This window comes from Electrophorus electricus, chromosome 22 (assembly GCF_041902795.1).
Source record: "Electrophorus electricus isolate QZ-2024a chromosome 22, ASM4190279v1, whole genome shotgun sequence".
In the NCBI taxonomy this organism is placed as follows: domain Eukaryota; kingdom Metazoa; phylum Chordata; class Actinopteri; order Gymnotiformes; family Gymnotidae; genus Electrophorus; species Electrophorus electricus.
The window spans coordinates 4,906,836-4,928,349 of record NC_137518.1 but is presented as its reverse complement, the minus strand read 5'-3'; the positions used below and the strand labels follow the sequence as shown (position 1 = coordinate 4,928,349).

Genomic DNA, 21,514 nt, shown 5'->3' with positions numbered 1-21,514 from the left:
GGTGTGGCAGTAATCAGGCCTGGGTGTGGCTAGAGAAATTGAACTCAGCTTTTCAAAGATGTAATAACCACAGTTAATTTATGTTTTAACTGGGGGGTGGTTTAAAGACATTAATTTAAAAACTGCATTTTGTGTTTACTTGTATTATCTTTGTCTAATATTTAAGTTTGTTTGACGATCTGAAACATTTAATTGTGACAAACATGCAAAAAAATAAAGTATCAGGAAGGGGGCAAACACTTTTTCACACCACTGTAACAACCCGCTTCTTTGCCATGTGCCCAAAGCAAGTGCCAGAGCAGGTGAGTGATTCCATGATCACTCTGCTTTCAAATGCCTCACTGGTTTAAAGGAATTTCATTGAAATTTATTTCAATCCAGTGTGAGTTATATTAGCACAGGTAATTTCACTGTGTGTCTGTTGAAATGAGAGAATCGTCCTGGATCACTGTATAACTGTAAATCTGTCCTTACACTCTGCCCTAGTGATGCCTGGTCCAGAGATTATTGTGTCAGGTAGCCCTTGTTTGTTTACATACTGAGATTACAGTCATACCTTATCTGATAAGAAGATGAATAGTTAATGTCATTACTCTTGAAATTTGTTTCTAAATACATACCATTACTCCTGTGTCTAAAAATACTGCAGATTGTTATGCATATTTTCCTACTGCAACACCCCATCTGTAAGTCACATAGATTGACAGGTGCAGGGCAAATTGTTGGGTGGTGTTTTTTTTGGGGCGGGGGCTGAAACAACAAAGATGGGGAGAAAAGAAAGCAGAGGGAAAAAACAAAGACAGGATGCTTGGAAATCTGATTAGCATGCACACCACTAGGCTGGGAGCCCTGGCTGAACACTGCATGGCGCTAGTCGTGCTCTACTCCCATCTTCAACCTCTGCCCGCTGTTGGTCAGATACGCTGTAGGGAGGCGGGGATAATGCACCCTGGCCACCTGCCTCCGCCGCACTCTGGGCCCTGAAGAAACCGAAAGCCGGTGCCATGGAGTCAGCGGCTGGATAGGGGTGGTGATTGTGGAGGAACACACGTACAGAGCAGAGAGAGCAGCAAACCAAAAATAGCACAAGCCTTGTTAAATATTTCAGGCACTCAGCTGGCAGAAGGGAGCGAAAAAAGCCCCCCACCCCCAAAAAAGTAAAAACTGCAAACAAAAGCATGGAATGTGAAATGCTGAAACTCTCTGACCTGCACTGAATCAGAAATCTATTTATGCCCCCCCCCCCCCCCCAACCCCTGGATGTGGTGACAGATTTTCTGCGAAGCTCTAGAGATTTAGCCACTGACATGAAAACTGCAGAGACTCTCTTCTACACCCCTACCCCAACCCCTCCTCCATACCCAGTATAAACGCCCACCCACCTGCCTGCATAACTCTGGAGCTGTGCACGGCGACCCTGGCACGGTTATTTAGGTGTTTGCTTCGACCAACCAAAATGCAGTGTGAGGGACGAGCGAGGTTATTCGCTGCTAGAATGCGAGTCGGCTGTTCCAAGCTGCCGTCACTGACCGTACCTGGCAAACGGAGGCAGGGCTTTGTGGCAGTGCGGGCCATTCTAGGCCGTGCGTATAACAGCATATGACACGCTTTCAAAACGCCTGGTTGGCCAGTAAAGGGAGATTGGCGGGGGATTTTTTTGGGGGGCGAGAGCGACCACTGTCTCATGCTTAGGAATACTGCAGCAGGCTCCCCTGTTATGCAGGATGAGGGTGATGCAACAGCGCCCGGGTTCGGGAGTTGATCAAAAGAGTACGAGAGGCAGCTTGGAGTGTGGCGTCGGCTCGCTAGCGTGATTGGTGGGTTTGGTGCCATCAGAGGCTGCGTTAGTCTAGCCACGCAGGCGTAGCCACCCGCAGTGGAGCACTGGGGGGGAGGCGCACTCGAGCTCCAGCACTGGAGTGCACAAGCACAAACAAGTGAATGTGCACCTTAGCATATGCACTAGCTATTACATTCCTGCGCTGCTATGATCTGCCAGTGCCAGAACCACTAGCGCTGCTTCCCCTTCCCTATCCTGTTCCAGTGTTATCTTTTGATTTATGTCATTTATTGTAATATGTTGTTGTCTCTGTTTGTCACCATATACTGGTGCTGCCTTTCTGCCTCATGAACGCAGAGTTAAACCTTCTGGGCTCCAGAAGATCTTGGAAGTTGTTGGTTAATTTATTTGTACCATTGATTTTTGGAGACGCGGCACTCATAAGTCTGGTATGTTTGGCCAGGCTGGTACTGTAGATGAGAGCAAGGGTAAACAGAACAATAACCAGAGATTTGTGGAAACCTCAATCCTTGGGACCCTCTTGGGATTCTTGGGATTCTTTTAATCTGTATCAGCAACCAAAATTGGACAAAAATTGGTTCCTCAGTGCAGCCACGTATGATCCCGAACCTGGAGCTACAGGCAGCCTATTCGCAGCACCGTTGGTATCCCAGAATCCTCCTACTCTTCTCACACGGCCATAAGACCATTGTGTGCACACAAACTTTTATGCAGCCCTCACATGTTTATAAACCCCATAATGGGAAATAGGTCACCCTAATCGATTCATTTTGGAGAGTCCTGCCGAGATGGTAATGGCGATTAGTGTGTATTAGGGCACAAACAGTGGGGGTGGGAGGTGGCGGTGGCGTAATGTGGCGGGCGTAGAAGTGGCGTCATGTGGCGAGATGATTATATCTTCAAAAATGAGTGCAGCCATCAGCTGCAGGGCTGTCTCCTCCCTAATTCATACTGACACTGCATCCCCAGCGCTCGATAACAAAGAGATCTGCTGCATGATTGCTGGGAAAGACAGGTACACTCAAGGAGTGTGGACCAGAAGACGCAAAGCACAAGGGAGAGGGAGGAAGATTTGCCGAGGAAGAACACATACATGCAACAATGTACAATTAAAGATCCATACAACATCAGGACAAAGAACACTAGAGGGCATGGGATGAGAACATCCTATTGATATCTCTAAGACATCTGATCTTGGACTAGCTTCCTATCTCATATGTATTAAAATACATGATTATATTCCACTGGGGGCAGGGGGAGGGGGGGGTCTGATCCTACATCAGTTATGCCTGTGTGATGGACTTCCATGATCTTAGCTCTGAGAATCTTGAACAGGCCACTTTTTGATGGACACCCAGCAAAGCTTTTACCTCCCTGTTGCAGCCTGCAAGGGCTGCATGTTTGCCGCACTAACGAACCCTGTTATTGGCATTTCTGAGAGCCTTTGGAGATGCATGTGTCACTCTCTCGGGCTAGGTAATTTATGGAAGGCCTTCGCCCCTCCCTGCCCTTGCTGCCCCATCACTTACACCCCCTCCCATTGCTTGAGAGATCTCTGGCCAGTTTTCATTATTGAAAAAGGTCTCCCACACTCTCTCTCCATCTCTTTCCCTCTCTGCTTCCTTATTAGATCTGCTATTCCAAGAGCACATTAGGATATTAAATCCAGCAAGCGAATGGATGCTGCCTTCAGATTTGGCAGGATCGACGCTCCTGCAGCCCCACCCACTGCTTTCACTTGTTCTCTCTTCTCTCCACTGCTGCCCCCTTTCCATCTTCCTACCTCTCCCTTGGTCTGAAAAGATACATGGCCCAGTGGTGCAAGAAAGCAAGAGAGTTGGACAGAGAGAGCAGGCATCTCTCACCATGCCGTGCCGCGGACCGCCTCGTTGTTGGCTCTGTGGTACGCCATGCCGGGGGGTCAGGGCGTGCACAAAGCCATCCCTTGTACAGCAGGGAATGACGGGCGACGGCCAGGACAGTGGCCGCTCTGTCATCGTGTCGCGCCGCTCCGGCTGGCGCGCCCGTGAATAAAGCCATGCATGCATGCGCCCACGCTCTCCCGCCCCCCCGAGCGCCACGGCTCGGCCCTGAAGGAGCATTCTTCATGACACGTGAGCGCTGAGCCGTCATTGCTTGGCCACAGCTGAGCAGGAAGCGAAAGAATGCCTTTTTTGTGCAAGCCCTAGAATTGAGCCCACACTTGTGACAAAGGCAGACATGGCAAGACGTTGGGTGCGGTCGGCTGTCCCTCAAGACCTTTCAGCCAGAGACGTTGTTTCTTTGATTAAGAAAGATAATGGGACAGTCACGTCCCCAAAGGATGACACAAGGGAAGTGGATTTTAAACAAGCCCGAGGATTAATTTGTACCTTTCGATAAGTTCAGGGAAATTTCCAGAAGCACCACTTCGTCGTGCATGGCCCAGCTCTTGAGATTGGCCCACCTCATTGAGCATTCTGCCAAACTTAATTAAAGATGGAGTCAGTGGGGACATCTCCCCCTCCCTTATCCCATTCAACACAGTATGCAATCTTGTCCACCCTTGCGTCAATGTGTTCCCTAGAAAAAAAATTAATAAATAAAAAAAGTGGTAGGGCTCATAGTTCAAACATATCCATACCCTTCAACTGGGCCAATTGAACTACACCAGGCTCATAGGATGGATTGCTCGCACAGGTCCCTATCGCCATGGTTTGAGGATACAACTAGTGATTCGAGTCACTGCACACAAATGGGAAAACAATCTGCTATCTTCCCCACAAGCCCAGAGCACCAGGACCTGGTTGTTGGGGTCACGGCCCGTCTTGACATAATTGCCTGACCATGCCTGGAAGGGGTCAAATGGAGGAGGAACAAGATGAGCTTTTGTTTGTGGGGACGGGATAACCCATTTTTGAAAGGGAGGGGGGAACGTTGGTAGACTGGCAGACTTGATTTACCCCCCCCAAAAAAATGCATATGACTAGGGTCCTCCTACAAAGTTAGGGAAGAACAAGTACATGTTCAGCTCAATTCTGCGGAGGGCTGGAAGCCAACCAGGCTCTGGGACTGGTTCTTGATTCCACCTCGTTTCCCTCAGTACACCGGTTATGATACATAATGGACAGGTTTATAGGCATTCATAATCTGTGATCGCAATATCAATATTGGGCCAAAGTGTAAATACAGGAGCCAACATATTTCTGCCTGTATGTAATTATAAGCTTTTTAGGGGATAATGTTTACTTATTACACTTATATAACTGCACAGGTTAAATGAATGCTAGTTAACTCCATGGAGAGTGAGGAACATTGATTTGACTAATTACAAATCCACTTTGATGACTGATTATGATTGTTTAACAGACGTGTGTGCATCCAAACAGACGTGTGTGCATCCACTCCACATCATACATCATTCTCATCCTCACAGGAGCTTCACGACTGTAGCATGATACATTTCCACAAACACAGCCTTGCATCCAAGGCCCTTCCATTGCCGCCTGCTGACTGCATATGAAGATCTCAATGCTCTCCAGAAACTACCAGCTGCCAAGCATGACAAACAAGCCTGCTCCCCCTCCTCAGATCCTTCTAGTCAGTTCTTAACCTGTAACCCCTGTGCCCTACCTCCCTCTCCAGAAGTCCAATGTCAGATTTAAGCTCCCTTCTGCTTGCTAGTCGGAGGATTCAGAGTACTTTGAAATGTGGCCTCTTTTTCCCCTTCACCGCTCCTCTCTTTTCCGACCAGTGGCAGAGACTGAAAGCCAGTACACCCCAACACTATGAATCCCTTGACTCACTAATGTAGAAACAGTAAAGGCTCAACCAGGAGCTGTGTCTTGTGGGGGGGTGGGGTGTGTTAACGTGCCATGGCACTTCCCCATAGCACAGCGTGTCTCCCAGTAAACCCCGATGGGCCATGATAGGCCCAGAGGAAGACATATGCGGAACTCGTAAATGCACCTGCCAGAAAATTCTCCAAAGAGCTCTGGTATTATGAGTGTTTGGGCTTGTAATGGTAGAAATGGGACAGTAAGTCAGACACGGTGTGACAGCCATCCTGTTTGGCAACACAGGTGTTTGACACACACGTCCGAATAATTATATGTTCAAAAACCTTCCAGCCTCTCAACTGTTTATTTCTTCTGTCACTTGTCCAATAAATAATTAAAAACATTTATATGTTCCATAAAATAGTTATCTTTGTTTATATTCAACAGGCTTTTACAGAATTACTTGAAGATAAAAAATAAAACAGTCTGATCACTCACCAAGATTAATTGCCCAGTTTAAACTTCCTTCCATCCAAACAATAACCAAATCAACCGAATCATATTTCGTTTACTTGTTGTTAGTTGAATATCCAGATTTGTGTCTGTCCTGATACTAAGGATTGTTTAAACTCATTTTTAATCCAGCACATAGCCCTAAGCACTGACATTAATATGCATTAATGAAGGACAGTACTGCTTAGGGTGGCTCCAGAGGGGAAAAAAAATAAAAGAATCTCACACTAATTAACATGTGACTGATTTTCAATTAACAGCGACCTCATTCTCTCCTAAAGCAAAGAAGAGGCTTTTTGTTCCAAATGGTAGATTGTCTCCCATGCACTTTATGGTACTGGCTTACCAAGAACAATATGTGACTTCTCTCTTCATGTAAAGGGCAGCTCTGTTTAACACTGGATGTTACAGACTTATAAAGGCGAAGACAAATATTTCACCATTCCCCCCCACCCCCAGACTACAATGGTACAAAGCCACAAACAACTCCCCCTCTCATTGCCCAATGTTTGCCTCAATGCAAGTCAAAAGATGCATTCTCAGGCACAAAACGCATCTTGCTCTTTCTAGACGACAATTACCGCTCGCTCAGAAATGTGACACAGAAGAAGGGGGTAGAGCCACAGTTCAGAATCATCCAATCTGAGCCCTTGATTGTAACACCTTCTTCTAAAGAAATAATCGGAGAGGCTCAGAGAAAGTTTTGTTGTTAATGCAGCATTGTGGCCATGTATGTGTGAATTGTGTGTGTGTGTGTGTGTGTGTGTGTGTGTGTGTGTGTGTCTAAGACAAGTGTATGGGGAGGGGGAGCTTTGATGGGGAAAGAATTCCGAATGAAGTGGATATGAGTGGCAAATAAATAGCACAAGAGACAAGAGGCTCTAAGTTTAGACCTGGTCTCAAGGCAAACGCAACAACCACACCACTAAAGTAGTAGCATGCTGATAAACCAACAAAATACAGCCACGCCACATACCGGTGTTTGGATTAACAGCCTCACCAGCTCGAGCAGCACTGACAAGAGGCATTTAGTTTGTCTGTTTACCAGATGAAGCCCGGGTGCAGCTGAATGTCTTTAATGACTCGGCCTGCATGCAGCCCAGGAATTAAAGTACCTGTTTGAGCAATGTTTCCATGTCGATCACATTTAATACATGGAACCATACCTATAAATGTAGGCAAACTGGCCCATGTGAGCTTAAAACCCATTTAGTAGGAGGAAGTTGTGTATGAGGAAGAACTTGTGGAAAACTTGTCATAGAACCAATTGCTCATTTGGTAATGTTGCCTTTGTTCATCTGATTCACTCTGCCTGTGAATTTAGCATACAGTGTACTAAAGGTTTCATTTTGTTAATGCCATGTTTCAAATTGGCTCTGAAATCTAGCGTATCCTGTAAAATGCCAGTTTCTATCTTTTGATCTCTGAATGAAAGGATGGAAGGTTGAATAAGAACACTTCCAGATGAAGGCTGTACACCCTTTTGGGTTTCTAATCCTGGAAGTCACACTGGAGGCCCAAGGCACTGGCCACTGATGCCAGCGTACAGACTAATTATCAGTATCTCTTTCCAACTCTGTTTGAAAATGCCCTGCTTAAAGGTGACTGGCTCCACCTTCACTACCCACAGCCATGGGGCTCAGCGATGCACCAAGCTTAGCTTTGAACTCCAAATACTGGAGGGGGCAGTAAACAAAGCAGAGGTGGAAAAGGAAAAATCTGCATTAATCACATGCATTTATGTCATGCACATATACTTGGAATGTGGAATCGCTAGGAAGAATCAGGATTACTGGATTACAGAAGGCTTACTGAAAAAAGGTGTGGCGTGAAGCAGCCCCATGCAGACCATGTACAGCATAAATGCAAAAGGCCTAATTAGTTAATCTTCAGTGTTAAGTACAAGCTATCTTTTGCTGGCATTTCATACCATTTTAAAGGCACAATCATGAATCACTGCAGTAACAACGATGCTCCAACTCCTAAAACACACCAAAATAGACATTTAGGTTAAATCCTACTACAAACCCTGAGTGTTTCCTAGGATAGTCTCAGTACTTTTTGTGAAGTGTTTTTCTTTCCTGAACCACAGATTCTTTTGGCAGACTGCAGTGTAGACAGCATGGTTTGAATTCAGCAACCCTGATGAACCTGATGTTTAGCAGAACAGGAAGTGATATTTAACATGAGGCAGAGCTGAAGAGGTGTCTTCTGGCCCAAGATAGGAGGGGCATGCTCTCATCAAATCAGTCTCCAGCAGAAGTCACACCATGCTGGCAATTACCCACTGGACTTTTAATAAGAGAAAATCAAACCTTCAGCCAAAGGTACCCTTTCTGTTAAGCCATCATTTGTTATTCCTGAAGTCTGTACATCTCTGTCCTCCAATGTGAATGAATTTGTTTTGAGGTGGAAAAAAACAAAACAAAACACACTGTGGAAGAGCGGGGAGCATAGGGGCTTTCACTGATGAGTGGTTTCATTTCAGACCAAAGCTAATGTTATTTTCTACAGTTGTAATGAGCAAAGAGTGCATGTGCATCCAAAATACCTCTGTAAATAATCTGAATGACAGTAGCAAAACTGGTGAAGATGGCTGAACCTACTCATGCTGTTTGGGAGCACTTTTGGATTTGCAACAGTTCTCTTCTGGGTTTTATAGATTCAATTACTTGAATGCTACTACACACACACACACACACACACACACACACACACACACACACACACACACACACACACAAGACATTCAGAGGTTCCCAGCTGATCCAAGGATCAATCAGTGATATTCAACTAACTCTTGTTTTGTAGATACTGTGGTGAGGAAACTTTAATATCTAGTTCATAGCACAGCACTTTGGAAACACATTTTAAATTTACTGAAAATATAGCCCCTTGAAATGTAGCATTTCGTTTTCAAGGGGATCCTTGGAAACGAGATGCACTAAGAATGCACTGGATAATACAGGTCTGATTAGGCACAACAACAACCCTAACCCTAACCTTCACCCTCGCAACAATCGTAACGACTACATCACAAGATGCAGCTGTACGCCGAGCACTTCTTCCAAAAACAATCCTTTTACACGGAGTGAAAGCAACAGCCAGCACCGTTATCTTTACAAAACAAGGCAGCATGCAGGACTCTTAATATGGCCCCGACTCTATCATAGAAAATACCACTCACACAAAGCGTCTTTGCTTCTCCAGTGCTAACAGGACTTCAACCTATGTCTTCATTTTGTTTGTTGAGGATATACGCAATATCTTGATTAGTTTTCTTAGCTACATGCATAACCTTATCATGCATAACGCTTAATCTTAATTGGATTTCTTATTTCCACGTATAACCTAATCTGTGATACATTTTTTTTAAAAGTAAAAGTATTACAGGAACACACTGGATATACCCTATTTGAATATTTTGCTGGTTTTAAAAAAGCAATATTGAGTTCAGTATTTTCCTATCAGTAATTCGACGAATAGTCGTCAAACCCAAACTCTTGACCTAAATTAAACACGACAAAAATCCATAGAATTGCTAACTACGCAAATCAGCGTAATGCAAAATGCCGTAAGGCGATATAAAGATTCGTAATCTTAACACATACGATTAGATTATTTTATGAAGGTTTAAATGTTGGTCGAGACGATCGATCACACAACTCTCGCGGCATAATCAACTGAAATGTTCAGTAGCACCGTCTGTCGTGCGTGCATAACAGCTCCCACTTCCACCCCTGGTGCCATCTCTGAAGATTTGCGATGTCAGTGTTGTGCCCCCGCCTCCTCCGCTAACAATGGAAATGAGTGCTTCGCCTGCTTTGCCAAACTACTGTCAGAATCTACGAACATCTGTCCAGACTATGCCATATGCTACCTAAATCAGGGAACAGCGATCTCAACCGTTCTCAACCCTAGGCTCTACGTGCATCCTAGAGCTACTTTGCATTGGTTTACCTGTTCTCATGGCAGCACGCAAGACTTGGTCCTGCTTACTGTAATAAATCCGATGTGAGCCGATACACTGAAAAAGCCCACACTGAATTTCACCACGGCACGAGACAAGTCAGCTCAATATTAGGTAGCCTGTTAGTAGAATAAAAGATAAGCTTAGTTCCTACTCCACATTAATGTTAAATATGTACAATCCCCGTGGTTTTGCAAGTTAGTTCTCGAAACTTCAGTAACGCTGGTACGGTCAAAGCCGATGCCATTTGCTTCATCTGTAAGGCAGCGTTTCCCCCCGTGGGACAACATCTTGTGAAGTCGGTGACATGGCTAACGTACACGTTCGTGTAATACTTTGCTTGCGCGATTCACAAAGGCATATTAATCCGTTTCGCAGAAAAATAAAACTAGTCATATGGGGAAAAGAGTATTAGAAAGAAATGTTCTTACCGTTTAATTTTAGACTTGAACGCGCAGATCAAACAAAGCGTAATTGCGTTATATATTCCCGGCTGGTGTCCACATTGTCAGCGCGAGGCTTTTACTGTAAGAAAAAATCCTGATGTCAGAGTGGAACAATAAGCCAAAGAGGGAGAGAGAGAGAGAGACAGAGAGAGAACGCAAGAAGGGGGGCAAAGATGTATGCAGCGGACGTGGGACTACCCTATCCAATTACAACAGACAAATGAGGGGATAAATGAAAACGACGCACTATGGGTTAAGCCTTACACTGAAGACCGCGAGGGGAGGGCACTATGTGAACTCCATGCGGATGTATTTTTGTTTGATTCTCTAATTCTCGAACCGCGCTATCCTTACTCCCACGATATTCCAAAATATCGTGCCCAGCGCGTTTTACCTACCTCGCTTTCTGGAATTATTGAAAGCACGATGCACGGCGACCCGAAACGCACATCATAAAATTGTCGTCCGTTCACTTAAGGTTAGGAGTTAACAGATCCACATGTTGGCGTAAAACGCTCTGAGATAACACTGTGTCGATTACTTCAGATGAGATCCGGCCAAAGGTGATGGCAGTTTCGTGCGCATCCGATAGGCTGCGCATCTTTGACTGTGCGATGCCCTTTAAATGTAAATAGATTGCGTAAATATGTCCATATTCTAAAACCACACAAAAATAATACAGAGTAGTCAGGTTTATAATTTTATTATAAGCAATTTGAAACATAATCTCTCCCAGTTATTAATAAATAAATAAATAAATAAATAAATAAACGTAGACGGTGATTTTAATATATAAGCGACCGAAAATGTACAATTGATGTACATTTATTCTCTTGACCTGGTTTCGGAGTAAGATCTGAAAAATTCGTGACAAACTCTTGGGAATCGGTAACTTCATAATTAATTGGTTTACGCACGTCTATCGCTTTCATATACAAATATGAGATACTTGTTCAGCTTTGCAATGCAGCCGTGTGCAGTTGAAGACTAAAGAACGAAATTCTGCGCCAGGCATTGCTACGTTTCCTTCAAATATTTTAAATTTGCTGCCATCTAGTGTAAGTGAGCCGCAATATTGCCTTGTCAGATTTTGTAACGGCTTTACCTTTAGACAATTTATGTCCATGCGTAAAATGGATTTATATTCTGCAGTCATTATTCTCTCAAAATGCAAAAAGTGCCGCAAATTATAAAATAATATAATTTGACAAAATAATAATGACAGACGATTTTACAGTATTATGGAGTTGTAATATTTATCTTATTATTATAGAGTTATAGTATTATGGAGTTATAGTGTTATCATATATTGTTCTTAGATAACGAGTGTTTTAACATGAACCCTTCATTAATTTATTGCTTTCAGCTACATGGGAAATCCAAATAACAGATGGTAAGGGTGCTACATTGGGTCAAGCCTTTGCAGATTTGCCTCCCCCTGGTGGCTGATTTATGCAATGACCCCCATAGGTGTACATTTAGTCTTTCATAGACACACACTACCACCCAGCAAGCTTATCTTCCTCAGCGCGAAAATGCCAGTCACTCTTCCTCTCCAGATATTTTAATGAATGCTCCCCTACTGTAAGACTGACACAGAGCCTGAAGGGTAGTTTGATAACTCCTCTCACTCTAAGTTCTGGTGATAGGCGATGATCACTGTGCCAGGTTGTTGAGGCCAGTCTACCGCCGGTCTGCTTATTATGACCCAATCTACTGGTCGCTTGCCTTCCAGTTGTCCTGTGGTCAGCTCCTTGAGTTGAAGAAGGGTGATAAGCCCTCAAACAGTGTCCAGGAGCGCTGATCTCTGGACAAAAGACCTTGTCAGGTCATTATTTAAAGCTTTGTTTTGCTGTGTATTTTTTGTGCTTTTCCAAAATGGACAAGAATTTCCTCATGGTGTAATTACGACAAAATAATATATTGTTGAGATGCTAATATACAGCTAGGTGGACTACGGTAGTCAGTAGACTGTGTATTACATATTTCCTACTTTATGAATCACAATGGAGCAAACTGACAGATGGCTCTAAACCAAAGAAGGTAGTGGAACAACACATTATCAAACAGTTACACTCCACTTTTGCAGGCCGACACTCTCTGCTGTTTATCACTCCGTATACAGTCTTGTAAATGGCATATTATTATTCGCAACACATTTACCATAGGGGCCAGTGGCGCCTGTCCCTTACTGCTCTCCATTATCTTTGGCAGCTTTCTTTCTGGCCTGAAAATCCATTGACATTTATGCATTCGCCATGTGTGAACATCTATAATTGGCTTTCGTGGATTTTTGCAGATGATTTACTGTACCTGGCCTGAGTTGCTCACGGCCCGAGTGCACACCTGTGCCACATCCATCACTGTCAGGGTTTAGGTATGCTTACCCTTTACTACAATTAGACACACAGGCCTTTTTGGACTTGACAATGGCCCTAAATTACCCTTTGTCTTTTTGTTGTTTGCTTATGTTATTTTCAAACAACTTCTTCCCAACCTCCTCCCACATAGCAAGTACCAAGTGTAATAGGTATCTGTCCTGTCACCTGGCAGCTAAAGCTCGGGAGTTGGCGACGGCCACACGCATGCCCAGCGATGCGTGCAAAGTCTGTCACCGTGTCCTGTAAAATTGTATAGTGCCTCGGTGCGCTTAGAGGGCAGCAGTTTGCCACTCCGTTACCCGAGCATGCAAATGGCCTCTGACACTGTTTGTCAGTGAAGAGAAGGGTGCTACTTTCCCACCCTCCTGAGAAGGAAGCAGCCCAAGGTATTTTAGGGACTCCCAGCCACCTGAACCTGAAGTCGAGGAAACCGTGGCACATTTCAGTGCTGCTGTACAGTGCTTTAAAAGTCCCAGTAGAGCCTCTCTGCCCACTGCTGGAGAGGCAGTCCCTGTTCCCTCTTTGGGCTGATTCCTCTAAAGCATAGAGGGCAGGTGCGCTAAGTGTGGGCAGCGATGAGAAACAGCTCTGCCCCCGAGGGGAATAATATGTGGGCAAAGCACACGCAGATGGGGAACCATTCACGTTGCCCTTCCAAGTCAAGCCGTGGACGTGAGCGAGTCCAAATCGCTGAATGAAGGTGACGGGGACTTGGGGAGAATGCCAAACAGGTGCAAAAGTGCAGCATGGTTGAGGCAGAGTGCCCCCCCCCCCAACTGAAGCCATGGTGACAGCAAAGGCGTTGGAACCGTGTGGCATGACCACGACAGAAATGGAGGACACTTGCAATCGGTAGTAATTGCTGTAGGACAAGTGGCTGATGTTGAGCACAGGAGGAATATCAATAGGGCTGAACCTGAACCGGCTGTTATGATTGGAGGGAATTTTGGAGCGCCATGGACTATGTGCTTGATAGGTGTATTGTCCATTAGTGTGACAATTAAGATGATTTATACAAATGCTTCAAAAATATCAAATGATATGGCTTCTTTAAAGGGTTAGTTTGGCAAAACAAGGAAAAAAGTTACCACGGCCCAAAAGCCAGTTGTTAGTAGTCTTGGTTAAAATATTATTTTTTTTCATTATTAGACATTTTAATATTCCTCAATATAAGTTTTTTTTTTTTCAACATAGTTTTCTTATGGCTGTTTATTTAGTCATGTCCCCTTTAAATCGTTTCCTGCACAGCCACTTTATTGACACCACATGGGCCTCACCTAGACAAGGCCGCCAGGTTTGGCACAGCAGGTTGTGCCTGTTCAGAGCTCCAATCTGTAGCAGATCTGAGAAAATAAGAAAGGAATGGCAGTGCAGAGAAGATTCCTATGCTCAGAAGTTCCTACACACTGCTTATATTTGAAGTGTGTTCTTAAAGCAACAATTACACCTTTCTGAATCACCTTAGTGTTGCTTTGAAGCAGCACTACTGTTGCCACTTTGATGCTTTCCAAGCACTGCGTTTGAGGAGCTTCTGAATGTTTATATTAGCATTAGAATGAGAATAGATGGGAGTGATTTGGGCTAAACTCTTTTAATGCTCTCAGAGGTAAACAACATCATGCACGTATATGCATGCTAAATGTTATCATAAGTTTATGCACTGCGGTTCTCATTCTTTGAAAGTTCCTCTATGTCATTGAAGCTAGTGAGGTTTTTTTGCTGGGGAAAACAACAGAGATAAGTGGCTATAAACAAAGTTTGATCTGCCATTATTAATTATACTGAATGTTATAATCATGTGACATAACCAGGATAATACAGGTCTAAGTAGTATACTGTATGTGATGGGAAAAGAATTGAACACAAAAATTTACCTTGTAAAGATGTGAATATAATTAGTGGAAGGAGTCAAGTGGTGTTCGATGGAATCGCCTGCCTTTATTGTGTAAGGAAGTACAGATTCTGCTCAGATTATCAGTTCAAAATGGCCCATTTTTGGATCAAATTTTTGTGCATACACTAGAATACGTACTAACATAAAATGTCTTACTAATCTATTTCTACTATGCAATTCATTGCATGCCCAATAGATGGCGATCGGCAAGTAAAAATAAATGCACTGACAACAGAATTTAACGGTGCTGTACAGTCGTATGGATCAGTGAGATACAGTGCTGTTTATTGCGTACTGATGCGTTGCTTTAGTCCTGGAAAACAAAACGTCTCCACCTTTGTTATTGTTCAATTTTAAAAAATCAGTCCCACAATTCTGCAATACACACATTATTTGAACTGATAATAAGATAACAGTGTTAGTAGACAAACTCTTGGTGATTTTGTGGATCTGTCAAGATAGGTTACTTAACTTCAAGTTTTAATCATTGTGGAATGTACCATAGCAGCATATCTCCCGCTAAAATTCGACACTGAAAGCTAACGTCAGTTAAGGTCAGGCTCCAAATTAAATAACCCCAACAAAACGGTTTACACGCCGGCGTTTCCACGAGGAACGCGGTTTAATTATCTCACTAGCAACTACTGATTAGTCCCCATAGAACAGGCTTTTATAGCAGCTCTATGCCGAGCATCTGCTAAACCTGCAACGTGACATTGCAACGCGGAGCTGTGCGCACGTGCTCCTCGTCTCTCTCTCGCGCTGATCAGCCGTTTTGCTAAGTAAACATGCTTAACGGAGTTGGGCGCTATAGGGCGCCTGCCGCAAAGACCTGAGGTCTCATTATCCACAGTGGTGGTGTGGGTCAAGGTGATAAGGCGCATTGGATTCTTTTCAAACGATGACTGTCACACCGCAACGCTGTCTCTCTCGCCGGATTTAACACTGCTTGCTGTTGTTGCTGGTCTATTATTGAGCGCATGGAGCTTTACAGTAGTCTGCTTATTCTGTCCACAAGAGACTGTCTGCAGGGAAGACAGAAAGAGCTGCCTGGCAAAAATACACAGAAATGTATCTTGATATGTTACAAATAGGCCTACATCTTCAACAAATGTAGACCTATCTAAATATGTGTGTGTGGGTGTGTGTGTGTGTGTGTGTGTGTGTGTGTGTGTATATATATTCTATTTAATTAAGATAAGCTACATTCAGCAGAACAGTACTGAACAGTAAACTGATTATTACTGAAGGCACATGAGTAGTGCATATCTCTTGGTGCCCTGAAGATTTTGTACAAACTAGTCAAGCAGGTGTGTAATTCTACTCAATCACAAAAGGAGGTAATTCAAGCATAGCACTCAAACCTAACCAGATCAAAAGGTTCCTTTGCCTACAGGCTACTGGATGCCGGCTTTCTTATGATGATAAAAGTGACTGTTCAGGGATAACATGAGCTGACTGAAAAGTCCAAAAACTTTGTTAAAATCATTCAAAGGATGACCTTTGGAGGAAGTTCAGTGAAAACTGTTCAAGGTGTCTGGAATCTTGCAAACTAAAGTGAACTGAATCGGCTAAAATAATTGAATACCATGCACTTTATCACTGAACTTGCAGTAATACAGATCTATGGGACCCCATCATGCTGTATTGAACATTTGAAGCTTGGGTCAGTGCATGAAAAGAAACAAGACTCCTTAGGCCCATATGCTGATAAAAATATATTATTTTTTAGGCAGGGTAGTGTAAAATATATTTTTAGTATTTGAAATACAGTTTGAAATTACAACTGTATATATATATATATATATATATATATATATATATATATATATATATATATATATATATATATATATATTTATTTATTTATTTATTTTTTAAATCCTATTTCCAATATATGTAATTAAAATGCAACATCTCTGGTATCAGGACTTGGGTTAATATATTTAATCTCTGACTTGGGAGACTTAATGTGTTGGCAGCTGTTTGTTTGATTAAATTGGCTTAACTGTTGTAAAATTATTCAAGGACATCCGGTTGTGGACTTCAGATATTGACTACTCTCCACTTAGTTGCTTCTAGCACACACTTGCTAAGATTTAGCAGTAGCCCATAAATGAAATACACAATGCCTGCGTGTGTTTGGTGCGTACGAATATGTCATTTAACGATTTAATTTACCATGAGGTTTGTAGGCCTGCGCGAAAAGAATGTGTGCAGACGCGTCAGCGCTACCTGTTCTGTCCTTGGAGCGCTCCCAGCGTGCCGCGCGACTCGCGCCTCATCCACCTCGCGCCTCATCCACAGATTCACAGCGTCATAAAAGCCAAATTGATGGGCTGAAAATACACGCGTTCAGCGTTCTGGGTAATGGCAGTCCCTGACTAAATATGAGCCGATGAGAGCAGCAACACACCAATCACGAAACTTTGGAAAACTGTAGGTGCAGGCTGGGGGAGTCCGTGTGGAATCCTGTAGATTTGCATATAATAACAGGAGAGAAGCGTTCTAATTGCTGTTTTTGGGAAAAAGCCGAGGCTTAGGTGAATGGTATATACGGTAATAGCTTCTGTTTAGCAGTATGGAGTGTTGGCTGCAAATCAGTATGCATTGGGTTTTCCATAGCATACTGATCAAGTTATTTTATTTTGTTCCCTGGGTTGTGGTATACAAACAGAAAATCGAATGCTTTGCAGATGTATAGCAACACTAGGACACAGAAATCAAAGACGTGTAACTTAATATAAAATAATCCAAAATTCTTAAACTAACGAAAACTAGGCGTGATAACAGTACCGGTGACATTTGTTCAGTTATCGAAGGCTTCTCGCTTTTAATGATTCGATTTTAAATGAACCGCTGCTCCTGAAACAGTTCTTTTCTCTGGTGTGCTTCTCTGCAAGTCGGCTATCTCGGCAACATTTTAATTAGCCTGTGATTAAACGAGGGGAATAAAACCGAGGCCTCTCTATAGCCGGCTAATTACTTTTTATCGGTCAACGAAGAGCTGAGGTACAACCGATACTACTGCCCCTCAGGCGAACGGGCTGTAGTCCTTCTCCCTGTCCGGGCACGGCTGTGTTATTTGCCGAGAGGGAGTCATGGCTGAGAAGACGTCTATGCTTTAAATCGATGATACGGAGCGACAGGAGCTCTGACAAGTAGATTGTGCAGAAAGAGCGGGTCAGGACTGTGCCGCCTGAATTTCCCCCGCTCTTGTGCATGTAAACTGGCAGGGCGTTAAGTCGTGTCAGTTCTTTTTGAGGAAATGTGAGATAAGGCATTACTCCGCAGGAAAAAAAAGACGGTAAGCTCAGTCGAGTTCAGAGCTAACAAAAAAGGTGTTTCGTTTAAGGAAAAAGAAAGGGGCCTGTCAGTGCTGAAGGAGATTTGCACTGTGAAAAGTGGCCAAGGGTCTTCTGTCCCTCCCGGGTTGAAAAGCAATATGTACTTGCACGCCGTCTTTGATGCCCTGCTCGAAGCAAGTATACATCTGACGTTAAATCAATATCCCATTGTTCAGAATTTTGCCTTTTTACCAATGCAGTCCACGGCTTTTAATGCGAGATCTGTGCATTGTATACCCGAGTATCCTTTCAGATCCACGCATTGCTGTTAATTTAACCTAACTTCACTGTGGCCTGTTCAGTCTTACAGTATCATAGATACGTCCTGGTGACATGCAATAGAATCTTTTTAAAAATATTACAAAATGTGATTCCGTCTATCCATGTTGTCATGTAACTCTAGATTGTCATTCTTTGTCGGTATCTAGATGGATAGATACTTTATATTATGCTATATATGTTGCATGGTTTATTTACGCAAAGGTACTGTTGTAAAGGTATAAGTAGAAATTGTACCAGCATTTCGGAACGATAGAGGGCGCCCTTAGACTTAACATAGCACCATGAGCCTGACGCTTGTAGAACTCGTCGGGCAGGTTTGCAGTCAGATAGGAGGTTGTTCTGTGGCGTATTGGAGGTGCAAAAACTGTAGATAAGCAACTGTGGCGAACCTCTACCTTAACCCAGAAGTTTCTTTTGTTGACGTTGAATGGGTGTAAAAATAGATTTTTGTTAATAATAATTTCAGCTTGCGTACAGCACTTAAATCAAACACGTGTTATTGAAAGTAGACCATAACTGTGTAATTATATAGGACTCACAATGCAATATTTAGAAACAGCAAGAACATTAACTAGTAGTCAGTTCAAAGTTAACTCTCATAAGCAATGCCTCCAAATTTTTTGTATGACTGGAAAAAAAGATTCATAAATAAATTACAGAGCATGACATAAATACTTTTTGAAGAGTAATAAGTGCTGAATATCCTCTCTTTAAATTTAGATAAGCATTTCATGACTTTACTGTACAAGATGCACTTTGATGTGAATATGTGATCCAGCATTGGGTTTTTGCTAAGAGAAGGCCATGCATGTGGTCATGAAAAAAAGTGGTTTCTACATGCTGCGGTAATCATTACATTGTGTAACCGTGTGTACAGACCTTAATATGGAGTGTATCGAGAAAATCCCTTAAAGCAAACATAGTCCCAAAGTCAGACCAGGGACAGCTTTGGGCTAGTTTGCCATGGGCATATCTAAAATGATGTTTTTCCTTTCATTGGCCTACAGCAGAAACTGTTCTTTTCACACTCTGGTTTTCTGACTCCAGATCAGTGTTGCTATTTTGCCCATGGTAGGTAGGAGAAGCTGGGTTTCAGCACAATTTGTTCTCTGCAAGACATGGGCCTGTCTGGCCCCAGTCCTGAAGATGCACAGTATTGTGAAGTTCAGTGTTTTCTATGCAATGCACATGATTCAGCTAAAGAAGGAGAATATTGAACTGCGTTGGAGTTGGAGAGCCCCTGATCTTGTGTTGCAGTCTCTTAGGGAGAAAAATCTGTCAGGAAGTCATACAACAAAAAGACATTTAGAAAGCTCCTCTCAAAACCTCTTGCATTTTTCATAGTTTCAAAAGCGCTTCATTATAGATCAACCCTTAGAGCTAGTTCTGCACATTTGATGTTCCTCTTTATGTGTTATTATTAATCACAGATACAACACCTTTTAATGTTCTTTTTTCACATCTTTGGACGTATACAAAGCCCCTGAGAATTTCTTTAGTTCTGTTTTTCTCCAGCTCGCCACTGGATGATGTACAACAAACACTCATTAGCCTAGAAACTCCTCCACTCGTGCTCACTAATGAGAACGAACAAAGACCTCAAATGAAGGACCCGAAGGTTCTCATCGAAGCACTCTGAGCGCCTCGCTGAATGCATAATAGACCTACAGGAGGGGTGGCTCACACCTGAAGGCTGGTGTATGGGAGGGGCTTTTGTGTCTATGGCGACTCCTGCCTAGTCGGCCTTTATTCAGCTCGTAAGGGAGGCGGGAGGCGGGAGGGTGGAACTCTCGTGCCAGGGATGCCAATCAGAAACCGAGTTGTCACTGCCATTCAGATTTGCCCTTCCATCCGTGCACTCACCAGCCTCCAGTGCTCATCTGGATAAGAAGAGACAGAGATGCTTGATCGGCTGTCAGCGGTCCGCAATAAGGAAAGTTAAATGTCCCCGATGTAACATTTTAGTGTAGTAAAAAGCGAAGAAAGCAGAGGACAGCAGTCCCTGTAGTTTTCCTTTACAGAGAGCAGGAACAGAGCCAAGAGTTTATTAGCCAGCATTTCTTCTCCAATCCATCATATTGTTGTCCTCTGTTAACCTAGGCTCCTTCTCAGAAGGTTCTCATGTCATGTGTACTGTATCACTGCTTTTTCATGAATTTTAATGCATGATTTATAGGCACATTTAGCCCAAAGATGTAGTAGAAGCAACAGAGAAAATTGCGACCAAAGAGCAAACTATAGCAATAGCTTTTCACCCTCTCGGTCTTTGAGAAGAGACACTCTTTCTGGGTGCTGCTCAGGAACATACCAGTGAGCTGGATTTCTCAGCTGTAGTGCTCTCCTCCAATCGGTAAGCTCCTGGGCATTTAGAACTGTGGGTGGGATGTGTTTACTTATGACATGTAAAATTTTTATATATATATATATATATATATATATATATATATATATATATAAAAATTGTGTGTGTGTGTGTGTGTGTGTGTGTGTGTGTGTGTGTGTGTGTAATAGAATTTGTGTTTTGTAAGAACATCCTGAATAATCTCACGTTTTGGAATGGAAAAGCACATGTATGGCATTGCGACAGCAGCATAATGTCATGCCAAAGATATTTGCACACCTGTTTTCTCTCAAACAATGGGAGCCAATGAGAGAAACATCTCCTTTTCTGGCTGACGACTGGGATGGGCTGAAATGCTCTGTACAAAAAAGGGACTTTACAAATGAAGGCGATATGACTGATATCTCCCTGTGTGGCTGTCCACACCTGGTTCAAGCTTTAAAGAAGAAAGAAAATTCCCTTTTTCATCAACTGCATTATGCCAATTTGAAATAGTCATTTATTAATCCTTTATAATTACATTTCCTATTAGTAGCATGTTACCAAAGGCAGTCTACAATGGCTCAAATGTCCTGGAGTGTAGGGAGCAGGTGCTTCGTCTAAATATATTTCCTTCAGAGGCTGGTGGTCAATAGAGGTGATGTAATGCATTTGGAACAGAGCTATGTGGGCACCCCATCAACAGCATCTGTATAATTACAGGAATGCCCTCCACACTGCCTGGCAGATGACCATACTGGGACTTTCTGTTGACGGACATGAGCAGACAGCACATCGGCTT

General features: G+C 43.2%; 1 protein-coding gene across 2 annotated transcripts in view; it reads right to left on the bottom strand.

Annotated features, from left to right (window-relative positions):
- pcbp4 (poly(rC) binding protein 4) overlaps nucleotides 1-11,033 on the bottom strand; it is a 59,355-nt gene extending 48,322 nt beyond the window's left edge. The window contains exons 1-2 of one of the 2 annotated variants that reach the window (XM_035520219.2): nucleotides 10,887-11,033; nucleotides 10,474-10,567 (exon numbers count right to left, since the gene is read on the bottom strand). The gene's annotated coding sequence lies outside the window, so the exon portion shown is untranslated. Of the gene's footprint in view, nucleotides 1-10,473; nucleotides 10,698-10,886 lie in introns of those variants that run through there. The other variant, XM_035520218.2, reaches the window with a different exon arrangement.
- Between the last annotated feature and the right edge of the window lie 10,481 nt (nucleotides 11,034-21,514).